The sequence below is a fragment of the Juglans microcarpa x Juglans regia genome, chromosome 8D, assembly GCF_004785595.1.
Source record: "Juglans microcarpa x Juglans regia isolate MS1-56 chromosome 8D, Jm3101_v1.0, whole genome shotgun sequence".
Taxonomy (NCBI): Eukaryota; Viridiplantae; Streptophyta; class Magnoliopsida; order Fagales; family Juglandaceae; genus Juglans; species Juglans microcarpa x Juglans regia.
This window is the reverse complement of record NC_054608.1, coordinates 35,556,213-35,580,539: the sequence shown is the minus strand read 5'-3', so window position 1 is coordinate 35,580,539 and position 24,327 is coordinate 35,556,213. Positions and strand designations below refer to the sequence as shown.

Here is a 24,327-nt window from a genome sequence, read left to right as displayed (position 1 = left end):
TGGGAAATGTTTTTTCAAATAGAGCTGCTACATTCTTTGTTGATGGCCCTGGTGGGACAGGAAAGACATTCCTGTGCAAGGCACTTCTCGCAGCAGTAAGATCAAGAAAATTAGTGGCTCTTGCAACTACTTCATATGGTGTTGCTGCATCTATCCTTCCTGGAGGTTGAACAGCACACTCACGCTTTAAGATTCTATTGGATACTGATGAACATAGCATGTGTTGTGTCAGTAAACAAAGTGCCATTGCAAAGCTATTGCTATAGCAAAGTTAATTATATGGGATGAGGCCCCTATGTCAAGAAAACAACACATTGAAGTATTAGATAAAATGCTACGAGACATTAATGATTCAGAGTTAACATTCGGTGGAAAAGTTATCGTTTTTGGTGGAGATTTTCGCCAGGTTTTACCTGTGGTTCGTAAAGGAACAAGACAAGAACAAATCGACGCCAGTTTGGTTTCTTCCTATTTGTGGCCTACATTCATCAAGTTTCATTTAACTCAAAATATGCAAGCAAGATTGAATCCAATTTTTTCAGAATATGTGTTAGAATTAGGCAATAGAATGCCACCAATCACAATTGATGAAACTATAAAAATTCCTGATGACATGCTTGTTTCGTATGAAGATAACTGCACTTCTTTGGATCATTTAATAGATGTTGTTTTTCATGATATTCATGAATATTCAATAAATATTTCAGCTATGATGAATCGGGTCATATTAACACCAAAGAACAGTTATGTTGATGAAATAAATGCATCGTTAATTCATAGATTTCCTGGTGAGCTTAGGCAATATTATAGCTTTGATGAAGCAATAGATACATCTGAACAATTAATTATGGAGGATTTTTTGAATACTCTAACCCCAAATGGACTTCCTCCTCATGAATTGTTACTGAAGATAAACTGTCCCATCATGCTGCTTAGAAACATTAATCCTTCAGAAGGATTATGCAACAAAACACGCCTAATTTGTCGAGCTTTTGATCGAAATGTCATTGGCGCAGAAATCGCAGTTGGACACCATAGCGGAAAAAGAGTCTTTATTCCAAGGATCTCATTCTTACCAAATGTTAATGAAAATAGTATTTTTCCATTCAAACGAACCTAGTTCCCTATCAGATTAAACTTTGCAATGACTATAAATAAGTCACAAGGGCAAACGTTGGATTTTGTTGGGATATATTTACCTCAGTTTGTTTTCTCACATGGTCAATTATATGTGGCTTTATCAAGGGCTAAGACTACATCTACAGTAAATGTTTTAATACGGCCAGTGTCGACTGAACGATCAGAAAAGAACTGCACAAAAAATATTGTATATACATAATTATTAAGATTGACATGTTCAGATTAATATTATATGGGTAATGATTCAATTGCATAATTTGAGTTTTATATTATGTTCTTGAAATATTTATTGTATTCTTTAATTTTCTTTGCAATTTCCTTTTTAAATTTAGTATTGAGTTTATCATATTTACACGTTTAATATCTTTGTATATGAACAGCTTTAAAGATGAGGACGGTTTATACATCGATAAAAGATATCACTCAAAATACAAGAAATTGGAAAATAAAAATGATCGTGGCAGACAAGTCACCCAAACGAACAGGGCAACACTCGCCAATAAAGTACCAAAACCTAACATTGATTGATCCAGAGGTATAGTATTTATTTCTATCTATAATCTTTTATTTTTTTTGGTGTACTAAAAACTTGTAAATGATTTTCTTATTCTTGCATCCTATTTATTAAACTTTGTTTATTTATTTTTTTACTACTGATTTGTTGGGTTTTTTTTTGTTTCATTTTTAAATCTTTTCATATTATATAAATGTAGATGATGTTCCGTTTATTTAGTTCTCTTCCTATAACACATTTAAAAGAAATTATTTTTTTAAAACCCAAAACAATTTAAAATTAAACAAAATTATTATGCTCAATTATTCATAACAATTTTTTGTTCGTTTCAATTTCTTATACTGTACAGGGAAATCGAGTGCAAGCCACAATGTTTGATAAAGATATTGACTCACGAGATGATACTTTACATCTTTTCCGGTCATATTACATCAGTAATGCATATGTGAAGCCGCTTGGTTCAAAGTATAGAATTGAAAAATATGAATATCAATGGATCCTAAGTTCTAGAACGATAATTGAAGAAGTTCCGAAGGATGAAGAACAATTGGAGCCACCGAAGTACCAACTCGTTCCGTTCAACGAACTAGACGCTTACAAAAATTCAATTGCAGAAATAGGTAATTGACTCTTTATTTTAGAATATTTGATTATCAATATATTAAAAATTTAAATCTTATTTCTCAGATGTTTTGGCTGTTGCAATCCACATCAAGCCATGTAGAGAGATAACTTCAGCGCATGGACCGACAACTATTCAGAAAATTTACGTCATTGATCAAAGGTAAAAATATTTTTTTGGGTAGGTCACTCTTTTAGAATTATGTTTCATTCTTTATTTCTTACATATTTTGTTAATTCTTTTTTTATTCCAATTTTGTAGCTTAAACTCCATATGTTTAATTATGTGGGGTCAATTTGTTCAAGATGAATGCAAAACAATCTCAGAAATAATAAAGACAAAGCTAGTTATACTTGGAATAGGAATAAGAGTTGGTTCTTATAATGGTATTTTTAATAATTAACAATATTATATTTTTTTTATATTGTATATGCTTGCATTAATTATGATCTTTATTTCCAATGAAGGATTGTCTCTTTCATCGTGTCTGAAAAGTAAATTTGTGATCAATCCTGTTCTTCCTGAGGCAACTTCATTGCAAGAGTGGTAATTATCACAAATATAAATCATTATTTGTTTCATGCCACTTGAATATTGAAATCTCCATATTTTTATTTTTTTATGTTGCATTTGTTTTTATGAATTTTAAGGGCGGTGATTAATGACTTATTACTTGAGAGTATTATTGCAAAATGCTTGACATACCCGTCAACATCTCTATCTTCTGTTGGTATTTGAGAAATCATCAAGAATTGTGATGTTGCTGAGTTCATTAAAAGTTTACAACCCATGCAGGTAAAATCCTATTCTTTGTAACAGATTCAAATATTTATATAATCAATTCACCTAAAAAATTGTTTCTAATGTAATGTAGAAAGTAAGATTTTGGATAAAAGTAAAAATAATTGTGGTTGACTTACGCCAGATATTTTTTTATATGTCATGTATTGGCTGCAATAAAGGAACTGGGTATGATTACAATGATACATTCCTTTGTTACCATTGTAAACACCAAAGCATTTCCCAACTACGGTATGTATCTTTCAAATTTTTTGTTTTATTTGATAATTTATGTGATAGATTTAATGTATAGCTTTTGTTGATTCTAACTTAAAATGACATTTCTATCAAATTTATAGTTGTCAAGCATATGTTGAACTCGACGATGGTACAGGAAGACTATCTGCTATTATGTTTGGTGAAGTTGTAGAACAAGCATTCGGTTGTTCGGCAGTTGAACTTATGAATCACACTGGTGATGTATGTTTTCTTATTTTCCATTAAATTTATCGTTGTGAGTAAAAAAGTTCATCTTAGAATTTTTGACTTGTTTACTACATTATCTATGAGTACATTGAGTTTTATATTAATTTTCCATATATCTGTTCTTTAAATTTTTATTAATCATGGAAGCTTATTAAAAATTTTCTTTGCAGGAGCATCTACCATATATTGAAAATCTTGTAGCAGAAGTTTCGCAAAAAGAATGGATGATTGAACTTTTAGCAGACACCAATCGACTCAACCAGCAGCAACACAAGAATTTCAACGTCGTCTCTATTGATGCAGTAAAAGATGACACAAAATGATGCATCATAGTAAAAATATCAAATGACTCATATTATGAACTGGTATTTCTGTTGGTTTTATAAATATGTGTTGGATTATGTTACATTATAAACTAATGTTTTATAAATATCGATGTTTTACCGAACTAGGCAAACGTGCTTTGCACGTTGTTCCGACCTAGTATATATATATATATAAATACTAGCAGTAGGATAACGTCCAAGGGACGTTTGCCTAATTTTTTTTTTTACCTAGTAATTAAGGAAATGTTTTTTAATAATATTGTGAATTTTTTATTTTTTAAAAAAATTTTTATGATGATTAAAAAAATACATGAAAAAAAAAGAAAAGAAAAATAAAAAAGTGAAATACACATTTAGGACATATTTTTGGCTACTTTTTCATTAGATGTAGCAGTTCTCTTTAGTTAATTAAGAATATTATCATATTTAAATTAAGTTTTAACGTGAACAATAATCACTGTTCAATACTGTTGCTTTTAATGTGAACAGTAATCACTGTTCATTACTGTTCAAGTTATAGCCATTTTAAAACTCTAATTATTTATATGATTTTATTCTCTTAAAAATATTTAACAAAACTCTATTTTTTTATTTAATGATAAAATATTAGTATTTTATAAATTAAAGTTGAATTTATATTTTAATTATCTATTTTAAGTTTATTTATTTTTAATGTTTTAACCTGTACTATTGAATCAATTCTGGAAATTGAAGATGAAAGATTGAGATTTAAAGTTTCAAATCTTAATTTTTCCAATCACTATTCATTACTGTTGGTTTTTAACGTGAACAGTGATTCTTGAACAATAATCATTGTTCATTACTGGCTTTTAACGTGAACAATAATCATTGTTCAATATTTATATTTTAATTATCTATTTTATGTTAGTTTAAATCCATATTTAAACTTCTACCATTTCAAGATTTAAGATGAAGGGTTGTGATTTATTTAATGATCAAAGATTCATATTTTATAAATTAAATTTGATAGTTTATGTATGATATGTTATTTTTATTTTAATTATTTTAATTTTAAATTAGTTTAAATCAATGTTTTAATAAGAGAAATTATTTATATATAAATTTTAACAAGAGAAATTATTTATTATAGTGATAAATATTACAGTCTTATAATTGTATTTCTAAATTTTAATAGAAATTATTTATATAATTTTAAAGTGTGTAAAATTTACACAATATCTTTAAACAAATTTTAGATCCCAGACGTCAGATTTTACAATAAAACTCCAGCCCCTCTCTCTTTCTCCCTCACTTTTCTCCTCATGGCTCTCTCTCTCTCTCCTCCCTCTCCTTCAGCGTACGTCGTACGCATCTCTCCCCATGGCCAATTCCTCCACTGCCCATCTCGGCGCTGCCGTGGGCCGGTGAGCTTTACCGCCCCTTCCACCGGCACCACCTCACTCCGGCGAGTCCCCCCACACCGGTCTCCCTCTCTCACGCTCTCTCTTCCTCTCTCTCGACAGTGCACAACCCGAATGGGCTTGATGTTGCTGCGCCGCCGTGCGCCATCCTCTGGTGCCAACACCTCCACGGTGGCCTCCCCTCCCACCGGTCATCCTCCTCCAGCGAGCTCAGCCTCCATCTCCCTGCTGTTTGCCCCCACGAAGTCCACCTCTCTCTTGCACGGGTTCTCCACACCCACGGCGGAGCTCCACCTCCTCTGGCCACCGCACCACTATCGGGACCTCCTTTGGCCACCGACCACCTCTCGTAGCCATCCCCACGTCCAGTCGAGCCACCATGCATGCTCACCTTCCCTCACGGACGCCCACTTCTGCTTAGGCCACCTCCACCACCGTACGCCGCCACCCATGGCATGTGACCACCCTCTTCGGCATCCTCAGGCCACCACCGACCCATCCCAACCACCCATGGCCCCGATCTGCTACCTATGCTCCCTCACTCTCTCACACGACATCTCTCACTCTCACACACGACCAGTTTCCCCTCCACTACTGTGATTTGTGTGGTGATTTTTTTATTTTGTAGTATTTTTATGGTGATTTTTTTTTATTTTGTGGTATTTTTGTGACGATTTTATTGTGATTTTGTGATGATTTTACCGTAATTTTGCTTTGAGGATGCAGAGAGGGACGTGGAAATGTAGTGGTTTTGCTGTGTTCACCACTTTTCATTGCTGTTCATGTTATAACCTCTTTTAAGTATAAGGATGTATATATATATATATATATATATATATATATATATATATATATACACTATGCAAACTTGCATATGATCTGTATGTGACAAGTGAAACTCGTACCCAACATTGATAAGATTGCGATTCTTGCCGACATCGTGAAACGCATCCATATAGATCGAGCTCATGATTATATATACAGGACAAAAGTTGTTGCAAACTAATTGTTGTGGAAATGGCATAGTCCCGCATGCATGTTTTTGAACGCCACAGCCAGCCAACGTGAGACTAGGGTTAATTGGGCGGCGGTGTTCCACCTGACGTCTAGTTCTGCCCAAACTCATATATATATATATTAAAAAAATATTTCTTTTTTGTTTTTAAATAAAATGACACCATTTCTTACTGGGTTTTATTTAAAATTATAGATGTAAAAGATTGGGTACGACTAAATGATTAAGTTAACAAGTTTGGATATGATTAAATGAATAAGATGATAGAGTTTATTTTATCTTTAATTTTTTATTTTGGATGAATGTAAAATAATTTGACTTTATCTATAACTATTTTGATTTTATCTAGATGTTGTTAGGAAGTGTTTTAGATAAATTAAAAGTGTAGAAATCAAGTTCTAAGAGATAGATCTTATTTATAGAAGAGTTTGAATATGAAACTGCTAATGCTGAGAAGATAAGTATTAGGCGCTAGCAAAATTTGTTAGCAGAGTTTCATTGTGACTCAAACTACTATTAGATTTATTCCGTCAATAGAGTTCTATTACGAGTCAAATTCTTATCAAATTGTTTATTTAAGAGATACTACTGGTTAGGATCTGTAGAGATTTCGGCCTTTGAGATTTTAGAGAGTCTTTCTGAGTGCTTATGTGTGAGAAAACAGAATTTTCTAGTTATTTTTCTCTCATTGAGTGCATGCTTACTCTATGTTGGAGTTTGATTGATTGAGTTTAGCCATTAAAGTTCTAGGAGAGAAGTCAATAGTTTGAAAATCGTAAAAGGTTCTGCCTGCTACTGAGGTAGAGGCAAACATATCGTTTTTCAGGTCAAGAAAGAGAGTTGATTAGCAAAGATTTTACAAATGAAAATTACTTGTAACCGATTTTCAAATAATAAAAGTGACTTTTTTGGGTTTGGCTGCCCCACATGGTTTTACATGTGAAGAGTTCTTCAAAAAGTTTCCCTTCGTAATCAAATTTGGCGTTATGCAGTTTATTTACTTTATGAATATGATTGGCTATCAAATTTGTAACACCCCGTATTTTAGTGTATTTTTATTGAAAGATTATTTTTATTAATTCAAAAATTTATTCTCTTGTTTTTAAATTATCAGATATTTTAAATGGTTTATTTTATGATCTTTAAATTGTAAAAATTAATTTGTTATGTTTTCTTAATATTTATTACTGTGATGCATTTAAATTGTTCTTTATTTTAAATTAATTGATTGTTGGATTTAATTATTTTATCTTCATTTTATCATTACATTTAAATTATTTTATTTAACTTGCTGTTTTAAAATAGTTTTCGTTGGATCATTTTCGTGACTCAAGATATGAGGATTGGACCTCATTTCTTTTCCTCCATTTTCTCTTTCCTATCTTTTTCTTTTCTTTTCTTCTTTTTTCTTCCTTCTTCCTCTGCTTTCCCGCTCGACACCCCTCTCCCTCTCTCTTCCCGTGCATTTTTCTCCTCCACCCAGCCCGCCGCCCGTGACCGACACCGCCCACCGCCACAAGTTCCCCTCCCGCCGGCCATCATCCCCCACCAATCTCAGCCCCTAACTCGTTGTCGTTTCTCCCCACGCACAACATCAAGCCGCAGCTCTCTCTTCACTCCAGCGCCGTCGTCGCCCCACCTCCAGGCACAATTTCTTTACCACTTCATCCTCAACCTCATAGCAACTCAATAGACCCAACCCCAGCTCCGATCTACCACCGGTGAAGCCTATCTATCTCCATCTCCGATTTGGGCATTTTTGGCCTAAAACCACCATCTACGCTGCCACCCACGGCAAAGCGCCACCACCATTGGCTTCACCGACCTCTCTAAGCCCTATCCTATCAATTTCGGGTCTTGGTTTGTCCCTGTTCAAAAGTGGGTTTTTGAGACCCACGACCACAGTGCATTTTGCACTGTTCTGCAGCTGTGTTGCCACCTCTTGCAGCTCCGTGATCCTTCGAAAATTATAATATACCACTGTAAGTATTTTTCCAAAGAACTATCGTGATTTAAATATATTTTGCACTAACTCATATTATTGTGATCTGGTTGGACATGCCGGACTGAGTCCGAGGAGTTCGGGGGTCGGATGGATTGTGGACGGAGTTGTGTGTTTGGTTGGTATTGTGAAATGTTGGTTGTTGGTATGGTGTTGTTCATGTACATGGCATATTGCACGCATGATCATGTTTGTAAAGGAAACTGGATTTTCGTGTACATGCATTCATGTTCATGTGTTTCATGAAAACTGGGTTTTCATGTGTTAAAGGATTTTGGGTGTGTGTGTATCACGACTCCAAGCCGAGATGGGGTATTATCTCGGTGGAGCTCCTCTAGTCACTCGAGAGCGGAATATACTGAGTGACGTCCCCTGGGTTGTCGCTGGGCGACAAAGGGATCGGACGAGATGGTCTCGTGCCGACTCCGTGGCCCCTTTGCTGGAGGGGCTAGAGGATGCTTGCCACGAACGCGCTGGGCGCGGAACTGGGCATCACTCGTTGCGTAATGGGTGCTTGGCCACGAACGCGCTGGGCGAGGAACTGAGCATCGCTACGAAGTCAGGACGTGCGGATGATCCCTAGGGGAGATCATGGTGCATTGGTTAATGGATTAATGGGCTGTTTTATGGGAAAATGGTGTGTGTTGAATAAAAGGATTTTATGTGATTCATTTTCTGGGAAAATGATGTTTTATTGATTTGGATAATTTTCTGGAAAAATGATGGACCATTATTTTTGGGTCAGAATGAGATTCTGGCGTATGTTGGAAAATATCCATTTTCGAGAAAAATGATATTTTGGATTTGATGCATATTTCATCATATGCATGCATGTTGGTTGCATCAATATGTTTTTATACTTACCTGTGGTACCATTTTATAGTATCGCAGATTTTGATGCAGATGAGGATGACGAGCCTTAGCTTGGCTCCGTTGGCGGAGTGATCTGGGATTGCTCCTGTTTATCGAGATTCGTTTTTATCAATTATTTATGTATTGCCTTTGTAATATATTTGAGATGACTATATAACTTTTTAAAGATAATTTGTTTTGAATATTTGTATTTAAAATTTTGGTACTTTGTTGACTATTATAATATCCGCTGCGACTTTTATTATGCACCTTTGCATGTTACACACACTTGAGCACATTTCGTTGGGATGCGTGACCGTATTGTCATCATCCCGACGTTATAATTCTCGTGTTTTTTTTTTTGTACGTAGGAGTCGGGACGTCACAAAATTATTGCATGATTGATCACTAACCAAGTTGTTGAGTGATTAGGTAGATCGTTGCATTACAATACATGGATACGTGGGTAATTTAAAAGATCTCCCCCCACACCGTTCCCTCTCTTTCCTCTCTGTCACCGTTGCCATCGCTGGTCTCTTGCCTCATCGCTAGTCTCTCTCTCTCAACTTTCCTCCACTCAATCCAGATACCTCTCTATTTCTCAATGAGTCAGTGCGTTAGTGGGCCACTAGATGTGGCTTTGTGGGTGGTAGGCTAATGATCTTGGGGTCCAATCTGCCCCCATGGGGCAAGGTCGTGCCCGAGGGCCAAACTTTCCCATGGGCGGGGGCGACCGGTGGGCATACGAGGGTAGACAAGTCCTCGAAGAATCGTCTCATCTTGAGGATGTTTATGCCACAGCTAGCAAGCCATGACCAGAATGCATGTATACATGCAAAGTGGGCTGAGATCACTAGGACCGACCACTCCATCTGGTGGCTGGGGCCGGTAGCCCATGATATGATGCATGTGAATTGTTATAATCACAAAATTAGAGATTTTTCATTTTTCTACGTACACATGAATATCAGATTGTATAGGGAATAAAAAAAGGACTAAATTTTAGTGTTAACTGTTAACTGCTAACTGACAAGGTCGTTACTTTCCAACTGGTCCCATGGCGGATTTTGTCAACCCACTTTAGAATTCTATGGAAAGAAACAAAATTTTAGTGCTCTCATCCCATGTGAGTAGGGTCGTGAGTTGGCCATTCATGGCAATAAAAGTTTCCTTAATTATCTCATTCATGTCTACATGAGTACCATTTAGTCACTATCTTTGATTTTTTCAGTTATTTTATTTTATTTTCAAGACGGTGTATAAAAACACAATTTACATTGCTTAATTAGTAAAACTTGATTTGTAAGATTTAAATTTTAAAATTTATTTTTTAAATTAAAGTATACTATATAAGTAGGGGTGTAAATTCAAATCGGAAAACCAGTCCGGACCGGACCAATTTTACTGGTTTTGAATCGGTCTGGTCCAGGACCGGTTCTCAGAATGTGAAAACCGGCCAGTTCCGGTTTTAAGATTTTTCGGACCGGGCTGGACCGGACCGGTTGATAAAAAATATATATAAAAGATAATATTTATATTATTGTATATATAAGTTTTATACAAAATATTATGTATAATTATAAATTTTTATGTGAAATTTGTATATATAATATATATAATTATATATATTCATATATGAAATAATTTCTTATTATAATTTATAAATTATTACATAAAATGTTAATACTAAATCACTAAAAGTTTATAACTAATACTAATATATAACTTATAACTATACCAATAGTTTAATATTAATACTATTATATAGTCTAATATATTAATAAAAGTATAAAACATATTTTTTTTAAATCAGTTTTTTTTTATAAACAAATTTTTAATGATAAATTGTGAAACTTACATTTTAAAAAAATTGGAAAACCGGACCGGATCGGAAACCGGTGAAACCGGAAGTACTGGTTTAGGTGGGTAACTGGTGCGTAATCGGTTTTAGAAAATACAAAACCGGTATATATCGGTTCGGTCTTAAATTTTGTCCAAAACCGGACCGAACCGGACTGGTTACACCCCTACATATAAGTACTTTGGGCAGCACTACACTTACCAAGGATTCCTACCAAGGAATCCTACATCATTACAAAAATACTTCTTTAATTATTAAGTAAAAAAAATAATCGAGATTCGGGATCCATTGTCGGGACCTATAATATTTTCCTAAGCAATACTTCATTAGGTGTGCGATCTACACATCTACATGAGAATATATATATATATATATATATATATATACATATATATTATATTCTTTTAATGACTCCATATGCATTCGTATTTTGGTGATCAGGAAATTCAAAACTTTCACGTAGTACTTCGGAAAAAATCCAAAGAAAAACTTTCTTATATTTATTTAGTATTTTAGATATTTGAAAAATCCCAAGATCAAAACATAACAAATTCTTTATCTAAATTAAATTTAGTTAAGCCTCAAAATCAGGCTTTTGATATCCTGACCATCCTTTTCAAATATAAAATGAACAGTGCAAAATGCATGAGTTGAGTTGAGTACGTACGTGAGTGCATTTCGTTGAAAGTTCAAAGACGCATGCAATCGCTTTTTTGCAATATGATCAGGAGAATTCAATATTAAAGTGACACAAAAAAAAGTAGCTAGAAATAGTTATGTCGTATGGCCCTGATCAATCTCTATCCCAAATTAGATGCCTCGGTGTTACAAACTGAATAGACTGCATGAACGTGTGGTAGTCTTTCACATCAATTGCTAGCTGAATGTAGGAAACCGAAACATGCATAGCATACCCCACAATTTACTCTAGAGCTAGGATCATCTACCCGTCAATTTTCAGGTTGTTGGCTCCACGCTTTTCTTCGTACTAATTCCATTTTTTTATTAGAAAACTTTTATTTGAATGTCGGTAGGAAACATATTTTATTTTATGGATAATGTTATTCTAACAGCAGAGTGCAAAAAATCGTACTATTGTTTTAAAAATGAAAAGATTTATTATTAAAAAATTATTTTTTTATATGAATTTTATATTTATTTATTTCTTTTAAAATGATTATATGATATTTACAGATTTACGATTACTATTATCATTTATCTTATTTTATTAATATGACAAAACTTAATTTATTTACAAAATTTTAAATTTAAATTTCTTATAAATCAAGTATTGGCATATCAATAAATTAATGGAAGGTGTACATTACACACCACACCGACTTTTAAATGGAAGAACTTTTTTTATTATATATATTTTTGGTTATATTATAAGCCAATTTTAGTGTTTTGATAAACATAAGGTACACTTGTTAATATTTAAAGAAAAAATTTTTTATGATCTCTTTTATTTTCATCTTTTTAGCATTTTATAATATAGTATTAAATGATTGTTCTTCAAGTTGAATATAACAATTAATATCTAATCATTTAATACCAGGTGATGGTGAGACAATGATGATATAAAGAATGATGGGTAACATTACTCCTATTTAAAAGCACAATAAATTTATATGTATCTAAACCACTAGTTGTAATGTGGATGTGTTAGTTAAATATACTAAGAATTTTACATATAATATAAAGATTCATGAAATTCAATTCTTGGGATATAAGGGGATCTTTTAGAATCATCAACCAAATTCTAAAATGATATTCAAAGAGTGGCCCCAATATATGGTGCATGGCATGTATGCACGCAATATTAAGATATTTAATGTTGGTTGGGGGTGGGGAACTTATTTTGGAATGAAAATAGATTGGGTTAGATGTTTTTGCAGGGCCACCCTTAGAAAAAACGAAAATAAATACTATTGTTTTCTAAAGTTTTGTTTAGATGTATTGTTAGTAGGGCCATGCCCTTGAAGATTCGTCTCTTGTAACATTGAAAATGATTGGACATGGAATGGAGTCGCCTGAAATGTATTGATGAAGTTGCTCTATTGGGTTGGACAGATAACGTGATAAGGCCATGTTAATGGGATAACTTCATTGATACACTTCAGATGATAGAATAGTTAGGTCTCGTTTGGATAGTGAAATGAAATGATATGATTTATAAAGAGTAGTAAAATGATTTATGAATAGTAATGAAATATGTAAGAAGATTTTCCCTTCGTATTGGCCTGTATGACAAGCCTATGAGAGATCTTTGGGAGAATAAATTAGAGAGCCTGATCAAGCTCAACAACCCTCCTCTAAAAGGGGTCAGTGAACCTCTATGAAGTACTCCGTCTATGGGCAAAATTTGCCTATGAAGAAACCCACACATGAGAAAAGCGAACGATAGGGGCATATGAGACCTGCCACCTTGACACCCCCAATGACACCCAACTTTCTAGAACCTATACGAGCAAGTGGGCGAGAGATACAAGGAACCATTGATCTTCCGATAACAGGCATGAAAGGAGTTAACAAGGGATGTTCGTAGGGTAAACTGAGTCAGGGAACTATGCCGCATTAATGGCAACACTCCCTGCACTCTATGCCGCATTAAAGGATTCTGACTAAGTGAACAGTTAAATTGACATGAACTCCCTAAGGCTAGGTATGGACTGTCCTCATCCAGAAACCTAGTATAAAAGCCGACCCTCAGTTACAAAGAATTCTCTCTGATTCCTCTAACTTCTTACACAAACTAGTAAGGAGATATACTGACTTAAGAATTGGAGACGCCCCGACCACCATCCAGACCCCTTCGCCCTTTGTGCTTTCTGAAGTGTGCAAGTGGAAGACCTAATACCTGAGTTGTTAAAATCCGGTCCAAATGTGTACCAAATATGATGTTAACAAAATGGATTGAGTTAAAATCTTTTATGGAATTTTGGGAATAGAGAGAGAAAAAATTGAATAAAAAAATTATAAAATTAAAATATTATTATAATATAATTTTTTATATTATATTTGTTTTAGGATTTGTAAAATTTGAATTGTTTGGAAAAGTTAGAATAGTTAGGTAATGATTAGAAGAAAAAGTTAAAAATTTAAAATTTAAAATTAAAAAATATTTATGTTTGAGTGATATTTAAATATTAAGATGAAGTGAAATATGATGATTTTAAAGCTTTGTGAAACTAAACCGAGCCTAAAACTCTCTTTATTTTTCCATCATAGAAAGAAGGTATGGTATGCTGTATGTGCATAGATGAAAAAAAAAGAAAAAACAAAAACAAAAGTGGTTGTCTTATTCTAATAGCTAGGAACAGCATATCAGTAACAAATTATGTTTTACATAGTATTTTTTTAATGTTTTCATTGCTCGATGAATGTAAAAACTGCAATTTTCTCTGAACAAAAAGTCAAAACACATATCTCCCATTCAAATCAAAAGCACTTGCATGGAAGCTGAGAAAGCTGAGATTTTAAAGTGCTTTTGCTCTCATACACCTTTCTTCTCTTTCATCCATCTTTTTTTTTTTTTTTTTTTTTTTTTTTTTTGTCCCTTTTGAACAGCTCAATCTAATCTCGTATCCGTTTGTTAGTCTAACGTATTCGAAAAGTCCAAATAACTTGCGTAAGCAACTGAAGACCCACAAACTCTACCAAAAGCAACTAAAACAAACACCCTCAAATTAATTAATTAATCTCACTATTACTCTATCTGCCCAAAAATATTACATATCTATGTGTGGGATTTGTTAGTATGCTTTTTAGAATTAATTAATGGAGTCTTATTTATTTATTTATCAAAAATAGACTTCATTTTATTCAATAAAATCAAAGTTACAGATTTGATTGATAAATATAAGAAAAAATCTAAATTACAAGTCAAACTACTCATCTGTTTGAAGCTGTTCCGCACACAAATTTCTTTGTGACGGATATTGTCTTAACTTCTATAAGCTCTCTAATGACAAAACCTTCTGAGATTTTAATCCCGATTTATTTGAGAATAAAACACTTTATAAAAACAGAGATAACCATCACCCAATCTCCAAAAGAGGAGAGGGTATCCAACCTCTATCTTCTAAAGGAGGAGAGGGAAAACTACCCACCATCTTCCAAAGTATGAGCGAGACAATCAACCCTCATCCTTCAAAGGAGGAGGGGGATTCTCTTGCTATGAATAACAAGTCCAAACTTAGTAAATACAAGATATTTTTTTATTAAGAAGTTTAGAAATTGCCATTTTCAATTCAATATAGCCAAGAAAAGAATATTCCAAACTTGGTAAAGGGAGAAGATGGTTGTTTTTAAAGAAGAGAAATTTTATTTATAGTCCTGAGTAAGGAATTGCGTGTGCAGTTTCATTGCTGAATGTGAAGAAAAATAAAAAAATATCATTTTAAAAAGAATATTATTGTAATTTTAATTTTTTTTAAAGTATGGACTTGCATGAGCTGTCCCCAAATGGCTAGCTCTTTAAAAAAAATATAATACTATAATTTTATTGATAAGTCAGTTCGTAAAAAGGTAAATTATTCTTTGAAGAGTTTTCAAATTGTAATTTCCCATTGTCCGGTTTCGGACAAAAGTAAAGATGATATGGTTCCTCTCCTATCTAATCTACTTTTCTCCCATTTGTAATACAAATTTAATGGGTTTTTGTTTTTCAAAGTGATTTGATTTATCAGGAGTTTCCTAAATTGATGGATTTTAGGTTGATTGGGTCAAAAAGTCAGAAGCATGAAGCTCACAAGTTTGAGTGCATGAAGGCGTCCACGTGCCTCTTCCCGCTTCTGTCTTGGTCTTGCAATTGCTTAAAACCCAAGTAGAAAGCCATGCCTTGCCCTTCAAAATTTGGCAGGGCCCCCTTGCTGCCTACAAACGCTTGCTTTCAGTCATTTTTTCTAGAAAATAATAAAAAAATTCAACCTAGACATATAATTTCAAGTATATATGTAAGAAATATTATATAGAAAAGTTACTGTTTATTGAAGTTAATTTTGTACACATTAAATGTCAAAATATACATCATATGTTTGAGAGGGAAAACGAATGAGAGAGCACAGATGAGAGAGAGAACGAGAGAGAGAGAGTGACAGCAGAGATGAGAGAGAGAGAGAGAGAGTGGAGATGAGAGAGAGAGCGAGAGTAGAGATGAGAGAGAGAGAGCAAAGATGAGAGAGAGCGAGACGAGAGATGAGAGAGAGAGCAGAGATGAGAGAGAGCGAGACGAGAGAGAGAGAGACGAGAGATGAGAGAGAGAGCGAGACGAGAGAGAGAGAGAGAGTGGAGATGAGAGAGAGAGTGAAGATGATGAGAGAGAGACGGGAGAGAGACGCTGGTGAGAGAGAGATGAGAGAGAGAAGCCAAAGGAAGAAAAAAAAAATAATTGGATGAGAGGCATCCACGTAGTGTGCATTGTGTGCACCACTGCAGTGGATGCCGTATACCACTTCTCTGTATGTAATAGTCACTGGCCCTGTGGAGACAAACTACGGAGAGATACTGAGAGAGAGAGAGAGTGCGAGAGTTAAAAGGAAGAAAGAAGATTTATCAAAGCCCTGAATTGAGGAGCTTTTGGGACTGCACCGACTCAGACTCTCTCTCTCTCTCTCTCTCTCTCTCTCTCTGAGTTTCACATATCACCGTTCAAATCTGGTAATTCTCTCCTTCTTTCTCTTTTGTCTCTTTTTCTTTAGCTATGTTTCTTGCTTAAAAATCCCTCATTTATTTCTCAATTTTTGCCCAGTTTGTGTGAATTTTTCGTAGTTTCTAGGACTAGTTCATAACCAGATTGTAAGAAAGAAAAAAAAAAAAAACCCAATAAGCAAATTCAGTTATATATATATATATGTTGCAGAAATGGTATTTGATCATTACTCAGCTCCAAAGGATCTATGACCGTTAAACGTAGCTCGAACTATAGCCGAAGAGCCCCGCATTGCGCCAGCCGCTCCTTCGGGTCGAAACATGGAAGGGTTTTACCCCAACCTGCCCCGGGAACCCTTCGTCGATACTGATTTATTATCCTTCGGGAACAGTTTCGGATGTTGGGTTTGTTGGTTTGGGCTTTGGAAATGGGGCGACACCTGGTGTGGCAGTGTGGGGCCCTCGTATGCCTGTTTCGTTGGGGCATCCGGGTGTGAGCCATGCTTCTGGTGTAGGCGTGGGGGTTGGTTATAATCCCAATTTGGGCAATAGGGTTGGTGGAAACGCTGCTACTCTTGCTAGTATTGTTGTGGCAACTGGGACTGGCTATGGTGTGAATTTGGAAAATCGAGTTGGTGGCAATGCTGCTGATATTGCTAGTTGTGCTATGGCAACTGGGATTGGCTATCACGTGAATTTGGGTGATCAGGTTGGTGGTAATGCTGCAGCTGCTGATCATGGTGGCAATGGTGTGGATCAGGCTGGTAGTGATATGGCAACTAGGCTTGGCTATAGTCCCAATTTGGGGAATCGGGTTAGTGGCAATGTCACTGATCAGGCAGACAGTAATTTAGCTACTGGGTTCACTAATAGTCCCAACTTGGGCAATTGGGTTGTTGGCAGTGGCACTAATCAGGCGAGTGATGAAGGTGGGGATGATTCTGTGTTTGGGAAGAAAGTAAAGATTTTATGCAGTTTTGGGGGAAAGATTTTGCCAAGGCCAAGCGATGGGATGTTGAGATATGTTGGAGGGCAGACAAGGATCATTGGTTTCAAGAGAGATGTGAGCTTTAACGAACTAGTGCAAAAGATGGTGGATACTTATGGGCAACCTGTGATTATTAAATATCAGCTCTCTGATGAGGATCTTGATGCATTGGTGTTGGTCTCATGTCCTGATGACCTTGATAACATGATGGATGAGTATGAAAAAATAGTTGAGAGGTCTTCAAATGGGTCAGCTAAGTTAAGGTTGTTTGTGTCTTCTATTTCAGAACTCGACCCTTTGGGTGCAGTACAGTTTGGGGACTTACATAATAGTAGGCAGAGATATTTTGATGCGGTGAATGGGATCGTGGATGGAGTTGGTGGTGGAATCATGAGGAAGGGAAGTATGGCAAGTGCTTCTTCAACCCAAAATTCTGATTATAGTGGGAATGATGCTTTCGATAGCTTGGGTCCTGGTCAAGGGGATGTTAGTGGGCTCCCATTAGCCAGCATGTTATCACCCAGAGGAAATTTAGCTACTTCTAATGACACTGCTCCAAGATTGGCATGTGTGGATCCCAGCCCTGCAACCTATGCCGATACCTATGCGATGCCACCAGGCATTCCAATTATGAATTTTATTCTTCTCCAAACATCTCAGCCTAAGGTTCAATTAGAAAGCTTTGTGCATGTTACTATTACGCAGCCACAATTGGGGTTGCAGCAACGCAGAATGGACATTCCAATATCTTCACCTTATATGCAGGCCTATGCTGATCCTCGCCAACAAGTTATGAAGCATGCTGATTATCTACAGTTTCCTTCTCAAATGGGTTTCTCGAATCCTCATCTATTGGGGACTGCTGCGTCTGTGTTCACCCAGTAGCAGCTCCATGATAACTCTACTGGCATCACTTCCCATCAGTTTATTCCTGCAGTGCACATGAAAATGACTCCTGCATCTTCTCATTTTAGCATAAGACCGAATATGGTTCAGCCAGTTATGCAACCACAACAATCTCGGTTGGATCATTATGCTGATGAAAGAAAATTTGGACTAAGTGTTGTCCATCTTCTTGTTGATCAGAGCTACAATTCATATCAGGTTCAGGTCCCTTCTTTGGTGATAAGAGGTGGTTATGGCTGGCACCAGGTTCCAGCGCCTGAGCATGTAATTCTCTCTGATGGATTGGTACCCCATCAACAGGTTAAGGTTTCCTGAAAAAATACCAAGGTTGGATGATTGTTATATGTGTCAAAAAGCATTGCCTCATGCACATTCGGATACTTTGGTATAGGATCAAAGGGACAGTAGTGCAAGCCTAATGTCTGATGTGAACTCAATTTTTCATAGTCTCCATGGGGAGGACAAGTTGAAAGGTCAGCCAATGAAAAAGGCTATCGTAACTGGAGCCTTGGGGGAAGGCATTATTAAGCAGAAAGTCATTCCTCAACCGAGGGTCCTTGGTCAAGTAGATGCTCAAGTTTGGGCACCGCAAATGGGCATAACTAGGTTTACTCAGAGTCTAAAGACAGATTGAAAACGACAGGACTGTACTCCAAAATGAAAATAATCTTGATAGGCTTCAAATTTCAACCCCCCTAGGTGTTATCAGTAGGCCAAGTGATCTACAGTCGTCTGATGCTGCATTCATGGCCATTGCACCTCATTCTTACCAAGATGATGCCGTCCAGCAGCATTCAATGCCAGGTCAATACCAGGTAAAAAATGATGCCTTAATGAATAACGGTGATGTATCTCCTGCAGGTAGTGTATCAACTCAAATTTCAGAATGTGTGGTTCACGAGTCTCCCAAAGAATATTCTAAAAAAGTTCTTAGTAACCTTTCAACAGAAGATACTGCAAACACTTTCTTTCCACATGAACAGCTGACACCAGTTGATGGGAGGATGGATACCCTTGGGATGCCCTCTCATGAAACTTACAATATTGAGAATAGGAAGTCACATCTTGATAAAATTATAAAGGAAGACAACATTGATAAAAAACCACAGCTAGTTGCTGGGAAGTGCTTCTAGACAACACATTTAGCAAACCCAAAGCTGTTTTTGACACAGTTTGCAATAAACCAATTGATGGTCTACCTTGTCCCTCTACAGATGCTCCATATGTGAATAATTCTCGACCGTTGGAGTCGTATGAAATGTCAAAAACTTATTTGGGTTAATCCTGTATCATATCCACAATCTAACATTGGATTCCATAACTTGGATGCTGAGGAAACTTGTTTTGGCAGGCCTGCTGTACTTGGTGTTGAGTCCTCTCATCCAACTGAAAGAATTCCAGCTCCTGCTGAGTGGAAAGAGGACACGCTTCAGTTCCAGACCAAGATGTTCCCAGGTGATATGGAAGTTGTCCCTTCGAATAGTAATGTCCAAGATTCCTCGAACTCACTTTTCAGCAATCAGGATCCTTGGTCTCTATGCCACGATACTTATTTTCCACCTCCAAGAACTAACAAAGTTCTGCTTATAAAAGAAGTCCTTACTACTAGGGATCCTTTAGGTGAAAGCCATTTGGGCAGTGGTGGGGAGCCAAATGCAGAAGTACAACTGGAGGTTGGAGTTCATCAGCCATTGGGCATTCCAAACAGGGATTTGTATTTGGAGCAGGTTAGGTCTGCTAAAGGTCAGTAATATGTCAATTCTTTGTGCAATTACTCAATTACTTTTTTATGCATGTCTGTTGGGGTGATTATTCATTTTATTTGGCTTCTCAAAGGCTCGACAGAGGAACAAATTAAGCAAGATCTCCAGACCGTTGTCGAGGATGTAGTTGCTTTTGTTTTGCATTCAGCTTCACCTTCCAATCCCGACTTGCATGATAGAATTGAGTCTACTTTTGAAACCTATCCTAATGGAGATATTCAAAACAGTTATGGTGACAAGCAGGACAAAGCTAAAGTTGAGGTCACTTATTTACTTACTCTTTTATTTTCTTTCCTTTCTGCAAAAGAGGAAATATGGGTGGGGTGCGGGGTTTCTCTAATTTCAATTACTGGTTTATATATTTTTTTCCCACTTGTTCCTTTCAGGACAGCAAGAACAAGCTGTCAGATAAGACAAACCTTGGTTTTTGGGTATCCGATGGCATTGGCTGCTTGCAGGTTTGGAAAATTTCACATTTCCCCCATTAAATCATGTATTTTTGCTGCTAAGTTGGCCTTTATACCATGTTTGTGTTAGATTATACTAAATAGTGACCTTGAAGAGCTTAGAGAATTGGGTTCAGGCACCTTTGACACTGTTTATCATGGAAAATGGAGGGGCATAGACGTTGCAATCAAAATGATTAATGATAGGTGTTTTGCTGGGAAGCATTCAGAACAAGAGCGTATGGTTTATGCCTTCCCATTATAAAAATTTTTGTTTTGTTTTGTTTTTTCTCCATTTTTGCATGCTTCTTAGTACCCTATACTTTGCTATGTGCCTTCAATTAGAGAGATGATTTCTAGAATGAGGCAATCAAGATTGCCAATTTGCACCATTCCAATGTATTAGCTTTCTACGGTGTTGTGCTTGATGGCCCTGGAGGTTCTGTGGCAACAATAACAGAGTATATGGTTAATGGTTCTTTAAGAAATGCTTTGCGGAAAAATGAGAAGTAATGTGTCCTTTCCCTTTTTCCTTAATGAAATGCACTTCTAAGCATGCCATTTTTAACAAAAACTGATAAGAGGTATTCATTTCAGGAGTCTTGACAAGCGCAAGTGTCTCTTTATTGCAATGGATGTGGCTTTTGGAATGGAGTACTTGCATGGAAAGAATATAGTGCATTTTGATTTGAAAAGTGACAATTTACTGGTCAATCTTCAAGATCCTCACCACCCAATATGCAAGGTTAGAGATTTGGCCTAATGTTCTTTGCAACCTTGCTCTGTTACATTTTTAGGTCAACATGGTGAGGTATTTGGTTTTGCCAAATTCAAATGACAAAACTTGTTCACTAATATCAGGTTGTTGGCAGAGAAAACACAGTCCGTAATTAGTTAGGATTATGTTTACAAGGCACCATGTTATCTGTTGAATTGTCATCAAGTTTGTTGTTCTCTAGTTGTTGGTTGTTCACAAGTGCTTTGTACTTCTCTGGTTACCCTTTTTGTAAAATGCACAAGCATATATTTGCTTATATAAGTTCAACATAAGATAGAGAAATAGCTTATTAATAGTTGCAGTGGTGATCGTGGTAGTAATGCGCTCAGTGCGCTCCTTAAATCTTGGTGTCAAGCAATTGATAATGGCATGCTCACTCATGTCTGTGCACTTGCAGACATGAGTTGTGTAGGTTTGAAGCAGCTTTCCTTATTCTTTTATTTTATTTGGCCACTCCAAATACAGGCATTGAATACGTAGATTCCACATACATTGTTTTTCCTTGCATCAACTTGCAATCATCTTTTTTTTTTTTTTTTTTTTTTTTATAAGTAGTTGTAGTCATTATTTATTTGTCATTTGTGGAATAATTTTCATCTTCCCTCATTAGAGTTGGGGTTATTGTATTTAAGAGTACAGGTTAGTCAAGTTAAAATAATCTTCATCTTGCCCTCCACCATATAGATTCAGTATTCCTTTGTTGATATGCTTTCTTGTTAGTGTAACATATGAATTTGCATGAGGTATCAACCTTCAAAGTGATAAACATGCCTGTTAGATTCCAGTAGTTTTTTTTTTTCTCTTTTTTGTCTTTTGGTCACCTTCAAAGTGGTTTTACATGTTTATTTCATTTGCCTGCTATTTTATCTTATCTTACATTAAGAGGTTGACTTCGAACTTACATTTCGGTACCAGGTGGGTGACTTGGGCCTGTCCAAGGTGAAATGTCAGACACTAATCTCAGGAGGTGTTCGGGGAAAACTTCCTTGGATGGCATCAGAGCTTTTGAATGGTAGCAGTAACCTAGTTTCTGAGAAGGTTTATGCTCTATCCATCTCATTTAATCCTCTTATGAAATTAGCGCCCCAGCCCCCCTCTCTCACTTTCACAATTTGAGATCTGTGAAATTCTTTGTATAGGTTGATGTATTTTCATTTGGAATCGTGATGTGGGAGATCCTCACTGGAGAAGAGCCCTATGCCAATTTGCACTATGGGGCTATCATAGGTAGTATTTAATTTGCACCAATGTTTATACTGTTTTTCCCTTTAGGTGACTCAAATTTGAGTTGCTGATAATCGGTACTTTCAATTGCAATTCAGGGGGTATTGTGAGTAACACGTTGCTGCCGCCTATACCGGAGTTCTGTGGCCCAGAATGGGGATCGCTGATAGAGAGATGCTGGTCATCAAAGCTAGGGGTGTAAATTTAAACCGAAAAACCGGTCTAGTTGGTCTGAGACCCGTTCCTATATTATGAAAACGGGCCGAATCCGATCTGGTTTCTGTTCCGTAGTTTTCGGTACCGAACTGTACCGAATCGGACCGGTTGGAAAAATATATATACAAAATAATTTTATATATTATACAAAATATTTATATATATAAGTTATATATATAATATATAATTATATATTAAATTTATATATATAATATATATAATTATATATCATATATGAAATAATTTCATATTATAATTTATAAATTATAACATAAAATGTTAATGTTAAATATGAATATTTGTAATTTGTTTGATCATATGTTATTAATATAATTATATATAAGATAATGTTATTATAATTTATAAAATAAAAATTCAATCTTAAAGATAAAAATTTAATTGATCATATGTCTTAAACATAATATATATATATATATTAAATTATTACTAATATTTTATCATAAGAAGTAATATTTTATTATATGTTTTTTACATTTTAAAAAAATGAAAAATCGGACCGGATCGGACCGAAACCGGTAAAATCGGAGGTATCGGTTTAGGTGGGTAACTGGGACATAATCGGTTTTAAAAAATGTAAAATCGGTACATACCAGTTCAGTTCTAGATTTTATCCAAAATCAAACCGAACTAGACTGGTTACAGCCTTAATCAGAGCCATCTGAGAGACCAAGCTTCACTGAAATTGCTGAGTTACGTGCTATGGCAGCAAAGCTTCCTACCAAAGCATAGAACCAACCACAACAACTGCCCTCTACCCAGCTCCAAGTTTAGAAATGATTGCAGGCAAGTTGCTTTCACTTAGTGTCTATCCATTTTGGCTAAAGGGCTTGGCTTACAGCTTGTTGGAAGACAATTGATGTCTTGTGCTCAAATGTATGAGAAAAGATCTTCTCACTGTGGATAGAAAATTTAGTTATTTTTTCAAGCATTTAGGTACAATTTTCTTAAATATGTGTGGCATTAATTACATATATAGTTCTCATTTTTGTGATAGCCAATCCCCCAGATCGTTTGTAGGTTGACTCAGATTGGTGGCCTATGCCTTGATGCTACTACCAGTTTGAGCTGCCCTGAAAGGAGGGGAATACAAAGTTCTTTTTTACAAATTTATTCCTGCTCAAAAGTATAAGAAACCAACACTGTGCGATCATTATGGTCTTGGTGGAAAGGGATTCAGCTTTTGGTTGGCAGTCGAATACGAGAAAAAAGAGCATAATGCTTGGAAGTTGGCGTCCATGCTAAATTCCGCTTATCACACGAGAAACTATGACTCGGTGGTTGCACATTTTGACGCGGCAGCCAGTCTCATTATATCCGATTTACTGTTCACTTTTTACAATATGTTCTTATGGC

At 35.7% G+C, this 24,327-nt stretch overlaps 1 pseudogene; it reads left to right on the top strand.

Moving 5' to 3' along the window:
• Positions 1 to 331: 331 nt before the first annotated feature.
• Positions 332 to 24,327, top strand: LOC121242475 (annotated as a pseudogene).